This window comes from Microtus ochrogaster, unplaced genomic scaffold (assembly GCF_000317375.1).
Source record: "Microtus ochrogaster isolate Prairie Vole_2 unplaced genomic scaffold, MicOch1.0 UNK107, whole genome shotgun sequence".
Taxonomy (NCBI): Eukaryota; Metazoa; Chordata; class Mammalia; order Rodentia; family Cricetidae; genus Microtus; species Microtus ochrogaster.
In genome coordinates, this window is record NW_004949205.1 from 577,092 (window position 1) to 600,277 (window position 23,186).

At 41.7% G+C, this 23,186-nt stretch overlaps 1 protein-coding gene and 1 pseudogene across 6 annotated transcripts in view; one reads left to right on the forward strand and one right to left on the reverse strand.

Annotated features, from left to right (window-relative positions):
• Positions 1–23,186, forward strand: part of Tmem164 (transmembrane protein 164) — a 485,414-nt gene that overhangs the window by 92,352 nt on the left and 369,876 nt on the right. The gene's annotated exons all lie outside the window — the stretch shown is intronic.
• LOC101990231 lies at positions 1,153–7,585 on the reverse strand (annotated as a pseudogene).

Sequence of the window (23,186 nt, forward strand, 5' to 3'; positions counted from 1 at the left end):
GTCAAGGTAGAATCAACTAGCTTACCAAGAATGTGTATTACTTTGTCTGTCACTGAAATTTCTTAAGACATGAGTCCAGTCACCCTAGTAAATCTTTACCCTCCCCCATTCTAAAATAAAGCTGACCAAAGCTCATGTCTCCTTCTGCATTTGTCTGTGAAATTGGTATTGACCTGGCTCTTTCATATAGTCAGGGCTCCTCTTGAGCAACTTTGGCCTTTAGGGCAGCTGATTTTGCAGTGGTCGAGTTAGATAGTCTTTAAATGAGAAACAGGGAGGCTGGCCCTTCTTGCTTAGACCTGATGATGGTCCAATTAGGCAGGAATAGCAGCTTTGACTTCTCTTTTGCCTTTCCTTCTTGGCCCTTTGTCTTCTTAATCTTTTTTTCCTCATTAGCAATGATGAAGAAGCAAGAAAAAGGACTAATTAGTGGTGTGCCCATCCTATGACATACGGACACTTGCATGCACGAAGACAGGGTGAGAGGGAGGTGGAAGAGGTCACCACGGTCAGCTGAAGGATTTGAGGTCATCAGTGACTTTCTGTGGGAACTCTTCTGCCCCGTGGCTAATTGCCAGCAGGGTCTTCAGATCTAGAAAATGCCCCAACTTCAGTCCTATGGGTTTCTCCATCTTTAAAGCTAACACCCTAGAGGAAGGACCTCTATTTCAATGGACCAAGTTCCAAGAAAATAAGTGTCCCTTATAGCTAGGATCTAGCCCGAGATGAAGCATCTTCAAGGCAGTTTGCAGCACTGTGTCCTTTTGCTTCTTGAAGGCAAGCAGAGGAAGTTCATCATGAACCACTGGTTAGATTAGTCAGGTGCCCAGAGCTTGTGTGATTTTATCTTATCTTCCTTTCCTCACTCTCTACTCCCTCCATCTCTCTCTCTCTTCTTGCTATCCCATGTTTCTTTATTTAAGAAAAAAATGATGAATGATTGACTCATGATCATTGGTATCACTGAACTTTCTCTTCCCTTCAACTATCCCCCAACACTTCCTGTCCCCCTGCCCTTTTGTGCCTCCAATCCCTCCTCAGTAACTGAAGAACTTATTAATCCCCAAGCTGTGGTGGTAAAGGCTCCAGGTTCTCTTGATCTACCTCTTCCGTTTCCCTCTGCTTCCCGCATCCCTGGGCAGGGCTAATGCTTCAGTTTGAATGTATCGGAGAGCCTAGGTTAGTGAAAGGAGTAGATGAAAAGGCTTCATTCTTGGGGAAAGGGATCTCAGAGTAGAGCATGGTGAAGTGGGTGTCCCCATTCCTGGAGCACCAAAACTGGGCCCCGGGGACAGAAGAAAGGATTGAGGCCTCCCTGGGAAGGGAGATCTGAAGCCTCATACTCTTCTCGTTGGGGATAGTCAATGCTTGACTTCTCCCCTGCCAATTACAGAAGCACACGCAGACTATAATTTTCTCTAGTCTAAGCTGCTTGGCAATGCCACTGATCCTCTGCAGGGTGAGTTTGGGGAATACAGGAACATGTTCTCCAGGTTCTTCTTTATGTGGTCCTCGATGCTCCAGTTTCTGTGATGGGCCTACATCAGGGCCTCCACTTTGTACACCTCCTGAAGGTTCTCATTGGTGTTGGCTTCCTCCCCCACGGCTCTCAAGCAGGGCCCATAGCTTACACTTGTTCTTGAAACTAGCTGCAGGGACTCAACTTGGCAGGTGGTCATCTGGCTGAACCTTTCCCCAAAGAGAATGCCCAGGTGAGCCCCACGTCAGCCTGGGTATACCCCAAGGTCATCCTCTTCCACTTTAGCAGCTTGGGAAGCTGTTCTAGTTCTTTCTGCAGGACTTTCATGTCCTGGGACTTCTTGGGATTTGGCCTCTACTCTCTCCTTCTCTACCTTCATGGCACTGGGGTGGACAGATAGTATAGGACTCAGAGAAGCCCCCTCCAAGTTGCCTGCCTGCCTCAGGCTGCAAGGTCTTCAGGCTAAACTTGGGGCATTAGTCCCACTCCAACCTGAGGCCCACAGTATGTCAATCCTCTGCAGAATTCATACACTGGGGACGTGGGGAGATTCCCATTTTTCCAAGCTTGGCCAAACCCCTGGTCTGATTTTGGGCTCAATCAGACAACCTTGGAACCTTCCTTGGAACCTTCTAGGTCTGAGGGTCCACCTACCCTGATTCCCATCCCTGGTGCGTGTGAGAGGGACAGTTTTAAAGCCAGGTATCTGACCATGGAGAAGGTGGGCACCCCATTTCATGGATCTGGTGGAAGGAGGGTTCACTTATGGACTGCCATGGCAGGGAGATTTCTGAGGTTAAGTGACTTGCTGAAGGAGGAGGCATGCCTAGAACCCAGGCCCAATGGCCACATCTATTCTGTGACCAAGATTTGTAGTTGAGTGTGTATGCTAGCTTCTGAGATGAGGTGTAAGCAATGCTTTCTAGTTTCCTTTTAGCTTTAAGAATTGGATCATAGGGCTTGCTGAGTAGCTGGAAGAAACTGTAGAGCCTCTTCCCAGATAGATGCACAGATATTTTTCTTTGTGTATATAGCGCTAGGGGGTCAAACCCAGAGGTATGAACATGCTAGGCAAATCCTCTACCAATGAGCCCTAGGCCCCAAGCACATAATTTGGTATACAGAATCAGGAGGGACATGGACCACCACCTCCCTTCTTTCTCCTCTTTCCTACCCATTTATGGATCCAAAATTATGTTCTTCTGCCCACATAGACCATAGTTTGGGAAAGAGATGTGCTGTGTACTTTGTGTATCCCTTGTTATCGTCATGAGCCTTTTGTCTTTACGGTGATGCTGGGTTCCACATCTGTACCTATGTCTTTGCAAAGAAATTATTATGTAAGCCTGGTATGGTGGTTTGAAAGAAAATAGTCCCCAAAGGGAGTGGCACTATTAGGTTTGGCCTTGTGGAGTAGGTGTAGCCTTGTTGGAGGAAATATGTCCTTGTAGAGGCAGGCTTTGAGGCCTCATATATGCTCAAGATACCACCCCGTGTTGGAGATCATTTCCTGTTGCCTGCAAGATATAGGACTCTCAGCTACTGTTTCAGCACCATGTCTGGCTGCATACCACCATGTTCCACCATGATGATAATAGACTGAACCTCTGAACTGTAAGGGAAGCCACACTATCTAAATGTGTTCCTATAAGAGTTGCCATGGTCATGGTGTCTCTTCACTGCAATAGAAACCCTAACTAAGACACCTAACTAAATTACCTTCTGGTAAGGCCAAGCAACCCAAAAGTGGCATCCATGGAGGATGGCCATGGAAGTTGACTAGAGATGTGATTACCAGCTACCTCCAACGCTGGTAATCTGGCCCTGAAAAGAGGGACTGGGCCCACGTGGCATCCTTAGCCCTCTGCCTGTTCCTTTTGTCTGCTAACTCCCATGACACTTCCTTCTTTGTGTGAGGTGTTCTGAGCAGCAGAGAGCAGGCATAGAAAACAAGCTTAAGACATTGTATCGGCCCTTTGCCAGATGGAAGAAGCTAGCATGGCCTGTGCCTGCGTTTGTAGACTTCTGTCTTCTACTAGGATTGTAAGGAGAGTGATAATGATCCTTTTCATCCAGCTCGCTTCTTCTCCAAGGCCTGAAGCCTCTAGTATATGTTTATCTCATTATCCAAATTGCCCTGTATTGTGTATCTGTCTTTGTGGAGCTATTAGATTCATTCCCTTTCCCACCCATCCCCCCTTTCCCAGGCCTCCTCTTTCCAGTGGTTCTTTGAAGTTCTCCCCACTCTCAGCCTCAACAGAACTTCAGAAACATTGTCACAGTGTTCTGGGGATGCAGCTTTGCGGCTGGCACACCTTGTCCCCATGTGTGTTGCCGGGACAGCTTTGCTGTCAGCAGTGCAAATAGGCTTGAGAATCTCACTCTCTGCTAATTGGCACATTGAAACGTGCTAATTGACCTGGAAGAGTTATTTGTGTGACTGACAAAATGGAGCTGCTTTTAAAAGTTATACTTTGGATTTTCGATTTGAGCTGAGGACAGACTATCTTTTCGGTTTCTTGAGGGTACTTAAAGCATCAAAAGCTTGATTTCAAAAGAGGCCTTAAATTGCTGAAGCATTGACTGAGGCAAAATTGTTCCTTCGCTTTCTACAAAGGATAATGTGTATTCAATCAGATAAATGCAGTGTGTCGGAGCCGTGGGGTCTGTTGAAAAGGGTTTGAGGCTCCCATGTTTAACTAAATTCTACCCTCATATTTGGGTTATAAGTATAGTAATGATTACTAAAAAAACTAGTCAGAAGTAAATAAAAAAGGGGGGATTGTTTTATGCTACCAACCTTTAGTGTTATCACCCGAGGAATAAGTTGTACCGCGGACTTATGTGTTGTCTTTTCATACTTCGCTCTTGCTCATACCTGCAGATAAAGATTTTCATAGTTCTTAGATTGCTGGATTATTTGAGATTAAGTTTCTTCCACAGTTGAGATTTTGTTGTAAACATTATTTCAATGTATTTTTCCTATAACCTAAAACTAGATAGTCAATAATCTCATTAGATACACACACACACACACACACACACACACACACACACACACACACACACACTTTTCCATGCTTGATGATTGGACTGGATCATACATTGTAAGTATTCTCTCTGTGTGAGGGTGGACAGTGTCTCTCGCTTTCTGCCTAGGCCTTGCAGGGCCTCATGCTCAGAACTTTATAGATACCACAGAGAAGAATAATTGAATATTTAGGGCCTAGAAATGCAGGTCTGTATGATGCTGAGACAGGAGGGCCACAAGTTCAAGGCCAGTTTGGGCTTTATCTTGAGTCCGAGGCTACTCTGAGCAATTTAGTGAGACCTGTGTCCAAATAAAAATTAAAAAGGGGGCTAATTTAGTTTCTGGAATGCTTGGTTAACATGTGGGAGGTCCTAAATTTTACCCCCAATTCAAAAAGAAGACTTGAGATTGGGAGGTAACATGTTGGTAGAAGCATAGTGGGGATGGACAGGGGAAATTGTGGGTAGATATGATCTTAAGTGTGCATGAAATTCTCAAATAGTCAAGAAAAAATTTTAAAAAAGATTAAAAGACTCACCATCAAATCTTCCATCATATCGAGAGAATGTCCCGAGGTCCCTTTCATGTGTTTTGGGATCTTGGGTTTGAAGAAAGAAAGATGATAGAGATCTTTTCTAGGTGAGTTACTTTTTTCCAGCCACTTAAAATCCTTTTTATTTTTGTGATTATAACAAAAGACAAAGTTATTACTGAAAATGCATGCAAGATAGTAAAACAGAAAGGTCATTTTCAATGCGTAGATGGTTCTCCCTGTAGATTACAAACAACGAGTGCAAGAGGCTCTTGTCTAGTGTGTGTGTGTGTGTGTGTGTGTGTGTGTGTGTGTGTGTGTGTGTATGTACTATATATGTGGCTATATTAGAGATTAAGCTTTATTCATACTGGGCAAGCGCAGACATCACTCATCATAGGCAATGAACCTTTGAGCTCCATCCTGGGACTTGTTTTCTTTGTTAGTTTTTCTACATTTTATTTTATAATGCCATTTCACTTAGTAGTCGAGGCAGGTTTGAATTTTGAACCCTTCTAAGTAGTTAGGATTATAGGCTGGACCACTTGGCTTGGATATATGATTTTTGAATGTATGATTTTTGATAATATATGTACAGTGCAGAGAAAAGGAAAATTCAGAAAAATACTCAAATCAAGCTGAAATTATGGGGCAATAATGACAGCCAATGTTGGTCATTTCGTGTTCTAGAAGGGCCTTTTCCCCCCTCTGTCGACATCACAAGTGCCCTATGTGGAGCCAGCCTGCCTGTGGCTTTCTAGTCAGTTCCTGTGGGTACAGCCACATGACCTTGCTTAAGGTAGTGGGTGTCCTTGTGGTCCTCATTAGTTTATCCGTAAGTTCTGCTGTGCCTGTGCTCCAGGAGGCTCATAGTTAGCTGGGCCTGCCCCACAGGAAGCTGTGGAGAAGCACCCCTTGGGGAGGGGCCACTACTACTGCTAATATTATCTCAATAATTCTGAGGAGGCCTCCTGTGGTGTGCTGTTTTTAACGTTATTCTGCAGCATTTTGGCCTCAGCTCCCTGGCTTACTCAGGGTCATGAAGGGGGCTTTGTTTCTGAATCAGCCTTGCTGAGTGAGATTAAAATTCCCTGACAGGGATCCTTGTTTGCGCTGATGAACACTACTTGTATTTTTTGAGTTCTGTTTAGGGGCAGTCTGTTTGGTTGGGAAACCAGCCAGCCCTCCCCCTTTCCTTCCCTTCTGCCAGGTAAATTAGGCCCACTCCTGCTCCCACCCCTATCTCTCTTCTTTACTACCTTCCTCTCTCTTCTCCTTTCTCTAAAACAAAATAGACAGACCTATTGGGTAGGTCAGAAGTCCCAAGCCAGAGGTTGAGAAACTATTCAGGGACTGGCATGGTTGGAGTCGCATGTCAGCCTATTTGCTTTCTGAGCTCCTGGTGGCTTGCCTTGGCTCTGTAGGACACAGTCCTCCTTGTAGTAGGAGCGGCGGGGCTGCATCCTGGCACCCGGCTAGCTTTACTTGAAATAATTACATGGAAATTGTATTCTTTTAAACACTGACTGGCCCATTAGCTCTAGCCTCTTACTGGCTAACTCTCACATCTTGATTAACCCATTTCTAATAATCTGTGTAGCACCACAAAGTGGTAGCTTACCAGGAAGGATTCTAGCCTACATCCGTCTGGGGTCAGAGAATCATGGCGACTGACTGACTCGGCTTCTTTCTCTCAGCATTCAGTTCTGTCTACTCTGCCTACCTAATTTTCTGTCCTATTAAAGGGCTAAGGAAGTTTCTTTATTAACCAATAGACAGATGACCCTCCTCCATCTCCTCCTGATTATCTTTTTGTTCACCTGGAGCTACTGTTACTAAATGTTGACCTTTTAAGGTGGTGCAGGGTCTTATGTGTCCTTGCTTGGTCTCAAACTCACTATGTAACCACAGATGACCTTGAACTCCAGATCTCCTGACACAGTTTTCAAGTGTAGGAATAATGGCCATATACTGCCATACCCAGCTAAGAGATGCTTCTTCTTGTGTCAGAGGTCTTATTTACAAAGTTACTTCTTTCTTCCCAGTCTGTAGATTGTTGATTGTTGATTGTCAACCCTGACTGCACAGTTCAGATTCCCAATGCTCCTTCCAAAATGTACCACTGGAGAAGTCGGGATGTAGCTCAGTAGGATGAGTACTTGCCTTGTATGCATGAAGTCCTGGCTTTGCTCTCCAGCACTTCACTAAAATGAAAACAAAACAAAACAAAAAACAAAAAACAAGCAACAGCAAAATGTGACACAAGCCCTTAATCCTGGCGCTGAGGATCAGAAGTTCGTAGTCATCCAGAGCTGCATCAGAGTCAGCTTAGGATGCATGAGAGAAAGCAAAGCAGCACACCACTGAACACAAAGGACCGCTGGCCATCCCACTGAGCAGCCAGGGCGGCTGGGCTGCTCTAGTCCCAGTTTGTCTCCAGCTGGACCTGAGGTCTTTGGAACGGTTCAGTTCACCTCATCTAGCATCAGATAGCCAAGTAGGATTGGTGGTATTCAATCTCTGTACCTCCTAAATACGGCATGGAGCGAAAAATACTAAGAAAAAGAGGGTAGATAAGAGCTTTGGAAAGTCAAAAGTATTTTGGAAAGGACTCCTTGGCCTTCTGCCATCATTCAGTAATATTCTTGGAGCACGGAATTAATTGAGGTTCAACTTAACATACAACAAATGCATCCTTTTTTTATTATTTTTCAAGACAGGGTTTCTCTGTGTAGCTCCGGTTGTCCTGGAACTAGCTCTGTAGACTAGTCTGGCCTCAAACTCACAGAGATCCACCTGCCTCTGCTTACTGAGTGCTGGGATTAAAGGTGTACACCACCATGGCCAGGCTTGGTGTATTTTCATTGATCATGCTTTCAAGGTTCATTCATATTACAGCATGGATTAATATGTCATGTTTGTGAGCATATAATATCTGTGTGATGTTTTATTTAGCTAATCAGGCATTGATGTTGTTTCTTTTTTGGGCAGGTATGGCTGATGTGCTGTGCACACTTGTTAATAGTAGATGTCCATTTAGGTGTGTACCTTGAAGGTAGATTGCTTCATCATAAAGTAACTCTGTCTAGGACTCGGAGGAACCTGCCAGACTCTTTTGTACCAGTTCATAGCCTCACCAACAATGAATCATTTTTAAATTCTTCACATCCTTGCAATCTTCTGTCTGTTTCATTAGAGCCTCAAATGTGGAATATCATTGTGGTTTTGATTCCCCTGGTAAACTAAATGATGTTGAATGCCTTTCCATGCACTTGCTAGCCATTTTTATACCTTTGGGGGGTTATTTTCAAATTTTTTTTCATTTTTCATTGAGTTGTTTTTTATTATTCAGTTTTAAGAATTCTCTAAATATTAGACCCATAGTCAGACATATGATTAGAAAAAGATTTCTCTTCTTCTATTGGCTGTTTTTTTTATTTTCTTTTTGCTTGTTTTGTTTCTAATTTTTGAGAAAAGATCTTATATATCCCAGGTTAGCCTTGAATTTACCATGTAGACAAGGATGACATTGAACGAATTCTCTTGCCTTCATCTCCATTTCCCAAGTGCTAGGATTACAGGTGTTCGCTGTCACATCTGGTATCTTTGCATTTTCTTGATTATGTCCTTTTAACTAAACATTTTTTAATTTCAAGAAACTCTAATTGCCTTTGATTTGGCTGTCCTGTGAAATAAATATACATTATAAATTTTTTAAAAAAATTCTAATATATCGCCTTTTAATTTGGTTGCTTTTACTTTTTGGTATAACATGAAATGTATTATTGGCTAAGATGCTGAAGAGAGGACACGTAAGAGCCTCATAAGGTCAGTTCTTACTTTGGATCTATGATCGTGTTTGAGTGAATTTTTGAATATGGTGTGGGTCAGCAGTCTAAAGTCATTTTTTAATATATGAGCATCCAGTTTTCTTTGTGCCATTTGCTGAAATGACTGCTTTCACACTGCCATCTATGTCAAAAGTCAGCCAAAAATAAATATCAGGTTTATTTTGGAATCGTCAGTTCTATCCTGTTTGTCTTTGTCTTGCCTGATATAAATGCACTGTACTGTGTCACTCACTGTCTCATGAGAGGAGGCTTGATATTGTTTTGTTTTTAGATAGAATCTCTCTGTATAGCCCAAGCTGGCCCAGAATTTTGGTTCTCTTTACCCTCCCAAGTGCTTGGATTATAGATTCACACCACCATGCCTGGTGATGGAAAGTTTGAAAGCTGAGACATAAATGGTTTTCAGGATGGTTTTAGTTTTTCTGAGACCCTTGGTTTACCATAGAATTCTTGTGGATTAGTCAATAGAGAATTTGATAGAGATTGCATTGAATGTAGACTCATTTTAGAAGCTTGTGCATCTTAAGAATATCAAATCTAATCCATAAACACAAGGTATCTAAGCATTCTATTCTTTACCTTTCAGTGATACCTAGTTTAAATAAGATGTGTAGGGTATATGTATAGGATGTATGTTTCTTTTGTTAAATTTGTTCCTATGTATTTTATTCTTTTGTTTGTTTTCTTAAGACAGGGCTTTTCTATATAGTTCTTGCTGTCCTGGAGCTAGCTCTTGTAGACCAGGCTGGCCTCCAACTCACAGAGATCCACCTGCCTCTGCCTCCTGAGTGCTGGGATTAAAGGCATGTGCTACCACCACTCAGCTCCTAAGTGGAATTCTTTTTTTTTTTGGATTTTTCGAGACAGGGTTTCTCCGTAACTTTTGGTTCCTGTCCTGGAACTAGCTCTTGTAGACCAGGCTGGCCTCAAACTCCCAGAGATCCGCCTGCCTCTGCCTCCCGAGTGCTGGAATTAAAGGTGTGCGCCACCACCGCCGGCTTTTAAGTGGAATTCTGACCTTTTAGATTGTTTACTGCTACCATGTATAAATGCACCTCAATTTTCATGCTGATTTTGTATCCCCTCACCTTTTAAGATTTAGTTATTGCCTCTAATACTTTATATATGGGCTTCTGAGGATTTTCTATGACAAAATCATGTCACCTGTGAATGGAAATACTTATGCTTCTTCCTTTACAATCAGGAAGCATTTTCTCATTTTCCTTTTTCAGTGGTTGTAGTTGGATCCTTCTAGAACAGTGTTAAACATAAGTAGCAGAAGCAGATACCTTTATATTCATTCCTAACCTTAAAGGGAAGCCATGCTGTCTTTCATCTCATTAAGTAACTTGCATGCAGTGTTTGTAGATGTCCTTATCACACAGAGAGATTCCTTCTTTAACAAACGTTGTTAGTGAACTGCGCATAATGTTGCTTAATATGGGGAAAGCTAGTCATTGCTTAATTTGAAATAAGTGAGAAAATATCAGTTCTTTAAAAGGCAGCTATTATGATGATTCAGAGATCTGAGCAAGCTGTGTTCAGATTAAAATATGGAATTCTGTGTGAGGCAGTTGTGTACACCTGTAATCTCAGTACTTTGGAGACAGGGGCAGGAGAACTATGAGGTTGAGGCTACCCTGGGCTACATACCAAGATCTTGTTTTAAAACCTGAGAGTGTAAGCATATGTAAATAACTATTCCAAGCAGATAGCTTCTGTGAAATATTGTAGTACTATTTTGTAATGAGGCACATAAGGTGAAATAAAATGCCACTTCAGAACTGGCATATAGTTGATCTCAACAAATAACTGTGATATGACTACCACGCTTAGAAGGGATGTATGAGTCAGCTTAGGCTTTCATAACAAAATGCAGTTGACAGGATGGTCAAACAAACAACGAAAAATTCTAGTTCTGGAAATGTGGAGATGTGCTTTTTGAGTGACAACATGCTAAAGGGTTTCTCTGGTTTGTTGGCGGTGACTTCTCACAGTGCAAGAAAGAAGTCAGTTCAGTATAAACTAGTCTTTAAGGCTCTTTCAAGGACACCAACCCTGTGTTAATGTTTGTGTGTAACTGGAAATTTCCTTCCTGCCCACAAGTTCCCAAATAACCATTCTAAGGCTTAATAGTAATTAGAAACTGTTTGGCCTGTTAGCTCAGGTTTATTACTAACTAGCTCTTACAACTTAAATTAACCCATTGCTATTAGTCTATATTTTACTGTGTCACATCTTGCTTCTCCTGCAGCTGCTGGCATCTCCCTCAACTCTGCTTTCTTTCTCCCTGTATTCAGTTCGACTTTGCTGCCTACCTGCATTCTGCCCTGCCATAGGCCAAAGCAACTTCTTTATTAACCAATGGTAATAAAAGATTTTCACAACATACAGAGGGACATCCCACATCATTTGTGTTGGGTTTCTGTCACAGAGATGATGGACCTGAGACAATCATCTTATAAAAAGCAAGTATTTATTGTGGCTCAATAGTTCAGAAGTTTGAATGCTCATGATTGTCTGACTTTTGCTTTCAGGCCTCTGGCAAGACAGAGCATTATGACTGGTGGTGTAAGAGCTTCCTCACAGCTTAGCAGCTAGGGATGGGGGAGAGAGAAGAAAAGAGAGAGGGATAAAGAATCATAGGAGGAGGAGGAAAAGAAGTGAAGAGATCCCAGTATTTTCTTCAAGTACAGGCCTCTAATGACCTAACTTTCTTCCTTTAGCAGTGATTCTCAAACCTTCCTAGTGTTGTGACCTTTTAATACATATTGTGGTGACCTCCTTTCATTGCTGCTTCATAGCTGTAATTTTGCTATTGTTATGAATCATAATGTAAATATCTGTATTTTCTGATGGTCTATGGAGATCCTTGTGGAAGGGTCTTTTGATCCCCTACAGGGTTGCGATCCACAGGATAAGAACCACTGCTTTAGGCCCATCTTCTAAAGATTTACCACCTCTCAATGGGATGCTTTGTCTCATACATCTGGGACCCAGAGTCAAGTGACTTGAGACCTGAGTACAAACCAAGACTTTGGAAAGTTGAAGAGGAGAGAAGTCCCTTCTAAGTCTTAGTGCTTAGGAAATAAGGCCAATGGAAAGACTGTGAGATGAGTAAGATACAAGGCACTGACCCAGGAAGAAAGTTTGGGGCAGAGAAATGTGCGAAGCCAGGAAAACTATACAGAATGCTATACAGTTATGACCATGGACGTGTGCATGTAGTGTCGGCTGTCTGTAGGTTTTTATTAATTAGTATTTTAATTGTATGAACTTATGGGATACAGTATAATTTGGTATATGAATTACTGGTGTGTAATGATCAAATCAGTGCAAAGAACATTTGTATCTCAAATATTTAAAAAGGTATAATGGCACATGCCTTTTAATTCCAGCACTGGGGAGACAGAGGCAGGAGGATCTCTGTGAGTTTGAGACCAGTCTGGTCTACAGAGTGAGTTTCAGGACTTCCAGGGCTACATAGAAAGACCTTGTCTCAATCTTTTTTCAGTTGTCACATAATCATATATATTTATAAGGTACACTGATATTTTAATATACATATAATATGTAATGATCCAGTTGGCTATTTAATATTTCCTCATTACACCTTTGTTTGAAGATTTATATTACAGAAAATTGAAAGATGTATCCTTGTGCATCTGTCTCGTGATTTCAGCAGTTGTCAACTCATGGCTCATGCTTTGTTTAATCGGTGTACTTTACTCTTTCTCAAGTCTACCTTCATCCAACATAAATAGCTATTCCTGAATATTTGGAAAAAGAATTCATGTAATTTGAAATGAAAGTATAAGGATGCACACATTACAATACCATAATCATAGTTAGAATAAAAATTTCTTAATATTACACATCTTTTCAGCAGAACACATGCTTTCAATGTAGACAGGCTACTGTTCTGGGATTTGTTCTATCGCACCAATAACTTTCTGATAGTCGGTTTCATATTGTAAGATGATAAAAAAATCTTATCATTGTTCAGTAAGACAAAGAATATGAGGTACATATTTCAAGTTTCACACATTGTAGTAAATGTTCAATAAAGCTCACCTAATGTTATTAGTAATATAAATCACATTAACTGTCATTAAGGTGTCTTTGAGAATCATTTGGCTTAAGATCAGTACTCATACTTAGAGCAGAGCAAATGGATTCTTTTTGAAAACAATAATAAAAATATTTAGAAAGTAGTCCCTATCAAACTACCAAAGAGCACTGGTATAAACTGGAAGTAGATCTACAAATAACAGCATCCTTACCATCTGCTGTCCGTGGCTCTCTCCCCACTCCTCCAGGGTTTCTGTTCACCATGGTACTATGACGTAGATACTGAAAACTTCTTCCATTCCCTGGAGGAGACAAGAGCATGTAGGCATGGAAGTTTCCAATGTGGGGAGCTATTCGGGGTAGGAAAGGACATTGCATTTGAAGGGGTGTGGGTCTCCAAGTGAAGCTCCTTGTTCCCTGTATGGCCATGGACATGAAGTACCCCCATTGAGCCACCCTGCTTTCTGGCATGGGATCTGGACAGGAAATAGATTCACTTTGCTGTATTGTCCTTGGAAATCCCTCTTGCACTGAGATGGCCTGCTCTAGGCATCAGCTGAGATCTTTTTAATAAAAATGAAGCCCAAAGGAGAAATGATAAGGTATCTGATTTTAACCCAAAGTGAGAGAACAGCAGATGTTTCATTCTGTCTAAGGGTCTGAGGGAGAAAAAGCAATTAGCAGCTGCTACTGATTTAGCAACAGACACCTGCTAAATGAAAATCTGTAAACCCGGCCAGGCTTGGCACCAGAAGCATGTATGCTGCTTCTCAAGCATTTCTGGCAATTGTAAATTATGCTGGCTTAAAATGGCAAGCAGGGGGCTCAGAGAAGCTCAATATGTACATCTGGACCAGGAGATTAGTTTTCTAAGATGGCAGCAACTTAGATACAGCCTCTTTGATTGTTGGCCAGAGAACAAGAAGAGTGGATGTATGAGGTGCCTGATTACTCTGCGTTTGACCTGGCTATAGGACAGTTTCTGGGCTGGGAATTCACCAAGCAGTATGCCTATTCTTTCTACAATAGGAAATGTCTCAGAATCAAATGAAATCATAACTCTGGGTATTCTTAGCTTTACTGTTATTATTGGATCTACACATGATCTAAATGCCTATTTAACTGTTGCTTTCTTTGATTTGGTTGGGAAGGAAGCTTCTCCATGGCCTGTCGCCTTCCAGGAGTCTTTTCCAAAGGCATATTAACTATTGATCTCCCCATCTGTTTCCCTGAGACCTACAGTAAAAACAAACCTCAGGAATATAGAGCTCCATGAAGAAGGCTTTAGGGATTTGCAATATGTCGGGTGTGTGTATGCATGTTGGGGTAGAGGAGGCAAGCTTCCACATGGAGGGGTAGTCAAGGCCTAAATAACTTGAAAGGTCATCTTGTCAGGGCATCTACTTGGTATTGAAACAATTGGGTGACTCCCATTTGTGCCTCGTGGCACATTCGCTGTATGCACCTGCCATTTCACAGTCTTTGAGCTAGACTAGAAGTCACCTTTAGCTGGGTGAAAGAGATGGGCCCTGTGTTGTTTCCAGGCTTAAGGGCAGACCCTTACAGAACATGCCAACCATGGATTCACTCAAGTTGTGTTCCCATTCTACCCTTGACTCACACCTTTGTGGCCGCTGCCATTCAGAAAACTCACTGATGATAGAATTTGTCTCAGTGTTAGAACTGTAAGTCCCTCATGACTGGATAAGTCCTCTGCTAATCAGAGGGAGGATGTCTTATTCCAACATGATGTATTCTAAGAGGTCCTAGGTGATAGTCTTTCCCATGATATGCTAGTCTTTTGTTGGCATGAGAAACGCCTGAGAGAAACAGTTCAAAGGAAGGAAGGATTCTTTGCTGAATCATTGCTCTCTGAACTTGTGTCAACATGGGGGCACCGTGGTAGATCAGAACTGATCATGAAGACCAGGAGGCAAAAGAGGGGAGGGAGGAAAGAAGGAAAGGAGGCTGGTTACAGAGTGTATCTTTCCAGGCTGTATTCCCAGTGACCATTTCTAACTAGTCCTCATGTCCAGCATTGCCTTATGTGTTATGAATTCATAGTAGATAAATCCATTAATTATGCCCAAGCCCTCTGAATTTGGCTACTTTTCAGTGACTTGAATCCACCTGCTGGGGACCAAACTTTCAACTCATGAACTTTTTGGACCCACTTTATATCCAAACCATAATATATGAGCTCTATGAATGAAGGCAGGCAGGACTGTGTATTCCAGTACACACAAAAGAGCATAAGATTACAGTGGCCTTGCCATGCCAAGAAGACAGCATTCTCTATCATACCTCTCTTCTTCCAGTTCTTATACCTTTCCTGCCCTTTCTTCTGCTTTTTAGGCATTGGAGGAGTATGAATTAGCTATATAGATGCGGCATTTAGGGCTGAGCTTTCTTTTTTTAGTTTGGGGGTATGTCTCTGTGTGTATTGTATGTATATCTGGTGCATGCATGTGAGAGTGTGGGTGTGCACTTCACTGCATACATATGTGGAGGCCAGACATCTTTCTCTATATCTCTCTACCTCATTCTCTTGAGACAGGCTCTCCCATTGAACTAGGACTTTTACTTTTCAGCTAAGTTGGCTGTGGAGCTCCTGGGGTCAACCTGCTTGTTGTATGTGGCCATGCCAGTTTTTTTTATGTTGATACCTGGGATCTGAACTCATCCTCATGCTTCAGAGTGAGTGCTCTGACCCACTGGGTCAACCACCATTGCCCATCGTTTGCTTGTATAAGCAGCTCTCTGTCTCTCTGTCTTTCTCTCTCTCTGTACACACACACACACACACACACACACACACACACACACACGCACAGTTATATATAAGGCAATAGCAGTACCTTCTCCACTAAAGCCTGTGACCTATCCAGCCATCATTGAGAGAGGAGGAGCTCATAGAGCCACACCTCGCCATAAGGATTTATACATACTTAATAGTTTCTGAGATAGGGAGAGTCATTCTTTTCAGTAGTGTAGCCACTGGCAAGTTGCCCATGCTCCTTTAAATAACCTTTCCCCCATGCTCCTGTATGTAATAAAACTCATTTGGTCACATCAAAAAGGCATGAAAATCGAAATGGAAGAGGGAAGGAATCAGTGTGAGGGGGAGGGGAATAAGAAACTCCTGGGGTGAATATGATCAAAACACATTCTGTATGTGATGAAATTGTCCTGATGAAGCCCATTATATATGACTAAAATATACTAATAAAATAGGGGCTGGACTGATGGATTGATAGTAAGAATGTTTGCTGCTCACATAAAGCTGCTCATAACCACCTGTAACTTCAGCTCCAGGGGTTTGGATGTCTTCTTTTGTCCTCCAAGGGCACCCGTACTTGTGTTTAAACACCTTTCCAACCTACACATAAAAATAAAGACTAATTTTGTTTCCTTTTGATTTTTTTGAGACAGGGTTTCTCTATAACAGCCATGCTGTCCTGGAACTCACCCAGTAGATCAGGCTGGCCTCAAACTCCCAGAGATCCACCTGCTTCTGCCTCCTGATTGCTGGGATTAAACACATGAACCACCACTACCCAGATTTAGGAATGAATCTTTAAAACTTAACTAAAAGAGGCTGCTTGACAGCACACATATGATTGCTGTGTCTTGCATGGACTATTACATTTTACTTTAGGTTTTGAACTGCATGTTGGGATTTTTCCCTTTTGTTTTTTTGTAGCCATGTCTTTTTTTTCTGATTTTTCAGCCATATCATTTTTAAGTAAACTGATTTATTTGTGGTGTTTGTACATGCATGTCCATGTACACATGCTGGTGCGCACTTGGAGGTCAGAAGACAGTCTGTGGCAGTTAGTGCTCTCTTACCACGTGGGACTGGGGGCAAGTGTCTATACCTTTACCGGGTGGCAAGTGCCTTTATACCTTTACCTGCTGAACCATCTTACCAGTCCCTTATAACACTTTCTTAGGAATTGCTTTATTGAGATACAATTCTCACAGCAAAATCTATACCCACTTAATCTATACAGTTCACTGCTTTTTAGTATATTCACTTTTGTACAGGCAAACCACAACAAATCTTAGAATATCTGGATCAGCCCCAAAGAAATCTGTGTCCTTTAGCTAGTGTTTCCATGGTGCTCTAGAATCTCTCCCAAGTATAAGCAACAACTAATCTTTTTTTCTGCCTCTCTAGGTCTGCCTGTTCTTTGCACTGTGCTCCAAAGCAATCATGTAATCTTTGCCCCTTTGTTCTGTCTTCCCTTTCACTCAGCATGCAGTTCTCAAGGTTCCTCCTTTATTACCTACTAATAACATTTGATTATGTGGATGTGCCATTCAAGTGTATGAATACACCATGCTTTTTTATTCACCAATCGATGGGCATCTTAATGATTTTTACTTTAGGCTATTGTTAAAAATGCAGTTATGGAGTTTGAGGCCAGTCTGACCTACAAGAGCGAGTTCCAGGATAGGCTCCAAAGCTACAGAGAAACCCTGTTTTGAAAAATAAAAAAAAATTGCAGCTATGGTTATGTGCAACCTTTTTGGGGTAGACTGTTTTTTTGTCTTTCCTAGATATTTCTCTAGCAGTGTATATTGTATTAGGTAGGAATGTAATCTTACTTATTTACATATGGATCCTATAATATTTAGTTAGCATCCCTCAACTTAGATGCTTGTTTTAACAAAATAGTTTTTATTCTGTATCGTTTTAGCTTTTCTTTCCTTTTGTTTTTAGCTTTTCTTTTTAGAAAGCATAGCATTGCTTTATATAATCAGTGTTCATTGAATACATATTTATCTCCCTTTTTACTCATTGCTGTGATGTAGATATGATTTGGAGAGCTACCTTCCGTGAACCAAGGCTTCATATACTGAAAGATAATCCTTGTTGTGTTCTATTGGGATAGTGGAAATTATGTGCGGCAGTGAGTTGTTGGAGTAGAACCCTCGGAAAATGATGAGTAACTTAGAGTATAGTGCCCATGGTTGAATTATGATGGCTTTATAAGAAGAGCAAACACTGAGACACCACCTGTCTCCCCCCTCTACCCTAGTCTCTTGCCAAGCAAATCTATGCATTATGACTCTGCCAGCAAGAAGGTCAACACTAGATAAGGTACCTAAATCTTACACCCCAGAACTATTAGCAAAATGAAGACTTTTTTCTTTATCAAGTAGCCCACCATGGGTGATTTCATTAGTCATGAAAAACTAACATAGTTGGCATTTCTTATTGCACCTCAGACCTTTTTTTTTCTGGAATAACTTTATGATTTTACACACACGAGCACACACACACACACACACACACACACACACACATATATACATACAGTGTGTCCAGGCTGGTCTCGAACTCACAGAGTGTGTATATATTCCTCTTTCATTCTTGGAGGTCTTTTTCATTGCTTCACATTCTCTAGGTTCATATTTCCCATGTAAAATGAAGTTATATTTTCTCTACATTGTGTCTTTTATACATAATGAAAAGTCAATGATCAGTGTTATTGTTATAGTTTTAGTAAAAAAAAATCTTTTCTTTTCGGTCACTTTTAAGAGATTCTTCGTATTGGATGTTCTGCAGTTTCACTATGGGATGTTTTGATGTTAACTTTTCTTTATTCTGTTAGACTTTCTCTTTTCTATTTCCCCTTCCTCCCTTCCCCTTTTTCTCCCTTCTTCCCCCAGTCCCATGCAACTGGGGATGCGGCACTCACCAGACCACCAAACTATACTCCTGACTCCTCTGAGCTGTTCAAGTCTGTCTGTACATGTCTTTTAGAAGGTTTCTGAACAGTCCAGGCTGTAATACCTACTGAAGCTGCCTTTCTATCTATCTTCTGGAACAATATTTGGAAGAACATTATTCATCCCCATCTTCCCAGTCCTTAGTCTTTCTTTCATAGTTTTCACCTTTTTGTCTTTTGAAGGCATTTGGGATAATGCCTTCAGTTCTATAGTCCAGTTCCTATCTCTTTTAGTTGTACCCAATTAGTAAGTCACCTATTGAGTTTTTGTGTCAATTACTGTATATTTAATTGTTAAAACACTGAATGGTGTAGTTTGTCATGTGAGATCTTGTCTCCTTATGTCTTTGCCTAGCACTGTTATTTTACTCTAAGTTTCTTCTTTTCCTTAGGATGTTTATTTGGGGGGATATTTGGAGTGTCAAGTTTCTCTAGAGGACTTGTTTTTGCTCTTGCTAGTCACATTAGGGCCACTAGTTTGGAGACATGCCATATGAAACTCACTCTACGGTCTTTGGATTACCCAAGTAGTGTATATTCAGTTGGTGAGGTCCGTGTGGTTTGAAAGGGATAGTGGAAAAGCCTCCTTCGCTCCTACTGTCCTAAATCAGCATTAAATTACAAGACTGGGTCTGCCCTCCCATTGTAAGTGAAGAGACTGTTTTTGTGTTTCTCATGTTCCTCTAAACTAAAGTGTAGTTCTTTGCAGCGGGGGGGGGGGTCTCTCACCTCTCTTAGACTCTGCAAAATATTTGCTCATTCCCTGTGTCTCATTAGCCTATATAAAACTCAGCTCACATTTAGTTAGCTAAACTGGAAAATGATGATGTAATGGATCCCACTTATTTCACTGGGGTCCTGTTTTTACTTGGTGAAAATAGCCAGAAAAGTCCTTTTGTTTCAGATTTTTCTTTTGGGTGGCACTGTGGGTCCATCTCCTGGTCTTCTGCATGCAAGACAAGCGCTCTGCAATTAGGCCATACCTTTGTCCACCAATCGTTCCAAGTGTCCTTAAAAAACAACTCAAACTATTTCATGCAGGGTTTTTTTTTTCAGTGAAAGACCTCTTTAAAAACTAGCTTTTGGCCGGGCGGTGGTGGTGCACGCCTTTAATCCCAGCACCTGCAGAGGCAGGTGGATCTCTGTGAGTTCGAGGCCAGCTTGGTCTACAAGAGCTAGTTCCAGGACAGGAACCAGAAAAAGCTATGGAGAAACCCTGTCTCGAAAATCCAAAAAAAAAAAAAAAACCAAAAAACAAAAAACAACCTAGCATTTGAGTGATCAGAAATGAGTGTGTTGATCTGGTTTTCCAACCCTTTTCAATCTTTTTTATAACCATGTCCTTTTCCTCAGCAGAAGTTAGGAGGACAAGTTTGTTTACAGGTTGTCCTTGTTCAGAAATAGCTTTCCATCAGTCAACAAATGCCTACATTGTGTTTAGTATTGCCGTTTTCTGTGAGATATCAGAAAGTCAACTTGACCTATTATGCCGCTAATTGAACACTATTATCAGTGGCCTTGAGTCCTTGAAACTAAACTGAACTAAACTAAACTAAATTTCTACATTCTAGAAATCAGCCTCTGGGGTGAGGGAGTATACGGCTTTAACGTTCATGAAGGAAGACATCATCCTTTGTATTTTACTGATGGTGGTGTCATAAAGTAGATACTCAATACGTATTTGCTAAGTGAATATGTTGGGGTGTGTGAGGCATGATCAACTCCCATATAAATAGATGATTCCCTGTCTTAGTTTGCATAGGTGGGGGGAGGGAAAGAATAAACAGTGGATGTCAAACTGTCATGTCCTTTGTAATCAAGTTTAAATGTATTCCTCTGGCCCGGGAGTGGTGTCGCACACCTTTAATTCCAGCACATGAGAGGCAGAGGCAGTCACATCTCTGTGAGTCCAAGGCCAGCCTGGTCTACAGAGTGAGTTCCAGGACAGTCAGGACTATTATATAGAGAAACTTTGTCTCAGAAAAACCAAAAATAAAAAAAAGTATTCCTCTGTACCCAAAAAGGTAGTATAGGTAAATGGGTAAGAATATCAAATGCCATAGTCAAATTGTCTAGTTTACCTGTTTCTTTTTGTTTATTTGTTTGTTTTTTGAGACAGGATTTCTCTGTAGCTTTGGAGCCTGTCCTAGAACTAGCTCTGTAGACCAGGCTGGCCTCGAACTCACAGAGATCCACCTGCCTCTGCCTCCTGAGTTACCTACTGTTGCTATGAGTAACCTTGGGCCAGTTACCCAATTAATGTCTCCTTTCAATTTCCTTATATATAAAAAGGAAAATTTAAAGCTATCTGAGGGACTCATCATAAGAATTAGTATGCGGAAGGTTCTCTAGGCAGTGCCCTGCAGAGTGATGCTGTCCAACAGCAGTTATGAATTGTCATTCCTGTAATTCTGACTTTTTGTCGTTGTTTTGAGTGCTAGTCGCATTACTATTCTAATGAATACATTTCCCTGGCAGCTGCCGTCTATTCCTTTGTGAACTTGCTCTAGTTTCTACACTTCCTATTCAGAGATTAAGAGATTTTATTTTTCGAAGTGTACATTGAACACTTCTACACCCAAATATCCTTAGGGAGCTTTATGAAACTACAAATTGCTGGGTTCTATCCAAAGAAGATTATTTTTGGTGCCAATCTGATAGAGATAAAAATTGTACACACTATGTTGCTTGAGACAGGATCTACTGGGAATATAAATTTATCAACTGTCAGTGTTGATGGAAAATCTGGGAACAGCTTTGAAACCTGGGAGGAGACAGAATGGGAGAAAGAACTCCAAGAGAAGTAGAAAGAGAAGTGAACAGAGTCTAATCATGCCAGGATATAGTCAAGTACCTTTCACGTCTTGTGGCTTGAAGAGAGGTGTGTGACGTTTGCCTTTAATTGATGGAGAAAACGGTGAACTTGGCTGAAGCTTATAGCAGGGCTTATGTGGTGAATTAAGAAAGATGTTGAAGGTAGCAAGACGGGGAGGCTTGCCTCCCATTTTCAGGCCTGCCTATAAAAAGTCCCCCATCCCCAGAAATGTGTCCCCCAGAGGGTTGAAGATTAACTAGATTCCCAACTTGGTAGCTGAGGGATAGAGGGCAGGCTGAGTGCCCTTGAGCTGTTACAGCAAGACTGAGAGCCTTTGATTTAGTGCTCGTAGACTGGCCTTATCTCTAGCCACTTGATGCTGAAGTCCTTTGAAGTCAGTAAATAGGGAAGGTGGGAGAGGGTACCACAGATGGCCTGGGCTATTGAGGAAGTGGGGGTTAACTTTATGTGGTTGAAATGGTCAGGGTCGAATCTGCAATCTGAGGCAGGACTTGGAATGATGTCTGGGCTGGTGAGTGGGTAGAAAGGCCCTCTTTGAGGCCCTTGCTACTCTACCAAGCGTGAGGTCCAGCCTTGGGCAGGTCACTCTGGATGTGTCATTTGGCCTCTACAGAAACAGTCTGATTGACCTTTGCCTTGCCCTCGGTTCCTCTGGAGACCTTTTAAACTGTCTCTGAGTTTAGCTTTTCCTTTGGGTTCTGCAGAGAGAAACAAGTACTGACTTTCTCTCCTTGAGTGAGAAATCAATGCGTTCCTGGCTAGTCTTCCAAGACCTGATGGACCTTCTTGTGAACTCTAAAAGTGGCCTTGTAGATTGCATCACAGCGTGCAAAAGTTTGAAAAAGTGTGAAACCTAGAGTTGTGTGGTGACATTTCATTTGTACTATAATAAATAAAGCTTGCCTGAAGATCAGAGAGTAAAATAGCCCCACTGGTCAGCCTTACAGACCAGGCAGTGGTGACATACACCTTTAATGCCAGTAGCTACACTAGTTTGCCGTAGAAACCAGGCAGTAGTGGTGCACGCCTTTAATCCCAACCTTAGAGAGGATTATAAAATGGGAGGAGACAGCTCTCAGTCTCATTCTGAGATTCCTGGAGGCAGGAACGCCATTTCGCACTAAGGTAGAGGTAAGAACCAGTGGCTGGCTGTTTTGTTTTTCTGACCTTCACGTTGAACCCCAGTATCGGTCTCTTAGTTTTTATTAATCATGCTTCAGAGCTGGTGAATTTCAGAACCTCTGTGTCCACCTCTGTCGGCAGTGCCCATCTTATAGTAGCCAGGTAGAGCCCGGCATGAGTCTCACAGGTGACCCCAGCTCTATTCTATCAGTAGAGTGGCATAAAGAATAGAGGAGACCACAGTGGTGGAAGTCATGGGTTCTGAAGTCAGATGTCTTGAGTTAAAATCCCAACTCAGCCATTTAACAAGCTTTAAAACAATGCACAGGCTAGTTAACCGAACCTCTGTTCCTCTCTCTTTTAAATAGATATTGGTACACACAGTTGGGGTCATCAAATTTGCAATCATGACTTTCTAGCATCTTTGCCATTCATTCCTGCCTGTTCTGTTTTTGTTTTGCTTTTGCATGTGTTTGTTTATAGGCAACATAGTTCCTGTAAGCCTAGCATAAGAACTAACCCATG